Here is a 2,645-nt window from a genome sequence, read left to right on the forward strand (position 1 = left end):
TACCTTTGGCATCGAACCTACAGAGGTTCATCATGGCTGGAGAAGAGGTGACCTGGCATCCACTCAGCGGCGGACTGCAAACCATGTCACTATCTTCTCATTGCTTTCGGGTGGAGCTCACTGCGGAGTTCCTCCTCCGAATTTACTTGATCATCCCTATTCCGAATGGTACCAAATGGTACACTGACTTCAGAGACTATATTTTCCTGTGGGTTCTGACGCTAGACATTCCTCCTGAAATGGTCCTTGTGATCATAGCTAAGGAATCTAGGATTTCTTCGGATCATGAGTGGTCGGAAGGGGAGGATGTAGGGGATGATACTGAAGACTCTAATTTCCTCATGGGGGAGAAAGAAGATGATACTAAAGAATCTGTTGCATCATATCCTTGCTTCTCCTTTTTCTATTTCTAGTTAGACATAGCCTTGACTTCTCTCTGTTTCTGCTTTGACAAACGTGGCTGGGGGCTTTTCTCTAAATTTTGTAAATCTTTGTAGACATATTGGAAATATAATAATCTCTTTTTCTATAAAAGTGGCATACTTGAATTTCTCTTTTTGTTTCCCTGACAATGACATTTGAATTTCTCTTTATGTTTTCTTGATAATGGCATTTGAATTTCTCTTTCTATTTCCCTGATAATGGCATTTGAATTTCCCTTTCTGTTTTCCTGATAATGGCATTTTGAAAGGCAACCTGCCCTAAGAAAAAGCGATACAAATAAAATGAAAGCACACAAAAGTACTATTTATGCTTATGTACATCAAAGGCACAAAGCTAATTAAAAGGTTTTAAGTGGAAACCATTGACCGGGATCGTAAGAAGGTCTCCTTCCATATCTTCTAGATTTAAAGCATTGTAACCTTTGCAACTCACTATACTAAAAGGGCCCTCCCATAACCTGTCAAATTTAGCATGTTGGTCGGGTTTGGAGGCCCTTTCATTGAGCTTTAGAACTAGGTCACCCTATTGGAATTGAAGGGTAGAACTTTTTTTGTTGTCAAACCACCTTTTGATGGTTTGTTGACGTGTCTCGAGAGAGGCAAATGCAACTTCTCTTTCTTCCTCCAGTTCCATGATTTCAGCTAACCTCACATCCATGGGGCCATTCTCTGCTACTTCAAAAGACTTGAGTGGTTGCAAGGTTGCGATTTCTAGGGAGATGGGGAGTAATGCATCCTTCCCATAATCCATTTTATATAGGGAGGCCTTTAGAACCTACTTCGATTTTATCCGGTCTACCCATAACGCGCTCCTCAAATGGTGATGCCATTCCCTTTTGTGTTTTGCACCTATCCGCTTGATGAGTCTGATAAGATTCTTATTGGTAGACTCAGCGAGTCCATTTCCTTGCAGATAGTAGTTTGAGGAGGTTTTTAGATAAATACCTGTGCCGAGGGCAAATTGGGTGAGTCGTGAGCCTATGAATGCACGTGCATTATCTAAAATTATGGTCTTTGGGGGACTGTAACAATGAACTAGATCTTCTAAGAAAGCTAAGATTTCAGACTCAGACGAATTTTTGAAAGGGATGGCCTTGAACCATCGAGTGAAATAATCTGTAGCAGTTAAGATCCACTTGTTTCTAGTCGAGCTTTGGGGGTTGATCATTCCTATGAAGTTGAGTCCCCATTGTGTAAAGGGTTCCTCCACCACTATGGGTTGGAGTGGCATTGTCACTTTCCTACATCTGCCAGTATAATAATGGCATTCCTTGCATGTCCTTACCATGGTGTGTGCCTCCCTAAACATAGATGGCCAGAGATATCTGACATGTGTGATTTTGATAATGGTATTCGGCACTGAAAAGTGACCTCCCGATGAACCATAATGAAATTCACGTAAAATTTTGTCAGCTTGGCTTTGATTCACACAGCGGAGCAGAACTCCATCGAAATTCCTTTTAAAAAGGACATCAGCTATCAATTGGAAGCCACTATTTTGCAACCTATAGAACCTCCTTTTCCCTTAGGGAAGGCCTTCTGGAAAAATTCCTATCTTCATGAAATGTTTCCATTCCTCCAGCCAACATGCTTCCGTTGGTTCTGAAGTGGCCATCACAGATTCGTTGGTGGCTACCTCGGGGTCTCGAGGGCCAAGATCTTGTGCTAAGTATTCACACAAACCTTTGTCACGGACCGTCTTGGTAGGCCTGATGTCAACATCATACACCAAGATTTTAGTGATCCAATTCACCCTTTTCTCAGTGATGTCACCTTCCATGATATACTCTCTGACTGAAGGATGAGCAACATACACTGTGGTTTTGTTGCAGGCGATGAAATGCCTAAACTTCTTAAGGCCCTTGACCATAGCTAGAGCTTGCTTTTCGACAAAGTTGTACTTAGCCTCATATTTCTTTAGGGTCTTGGAGTGGAAGTCTATAGGGTTTTCACCTCCTGACTTTACCTCTTTCTGGGTTAGGACCACAGCAATGCTATGGGGGCTAGAGAAAACATACATGATGAAATCTTTAGTCATATCAGGATTGGATAGCACAAGAGCTGAGAAAATTGCTTCTTTGATTTTCTCAAAAGCGTCTTTTCCATCAAAAGTCCATTTGAAATGTATTTCTTTTTTAAGCATCAGGGTGATAGGCCTCACCATTCCTACAAAATCATAAATAAAGTGGCTAAAAAAGTTAA

This window comes from Cryptomeria japonica, chromosome 6 (assembly GCF_030272615.1).
Source record: "Cryptomeria japonica chromosome 6, Sugi_1.0, whole genome shotgun sequence".
NCBI lineage: Eukaryota > Viridiplantae > Streptophyta > Pinopsida > Cupressales > Cupressaceae > Cryptomeria > Cryptomeria japonica.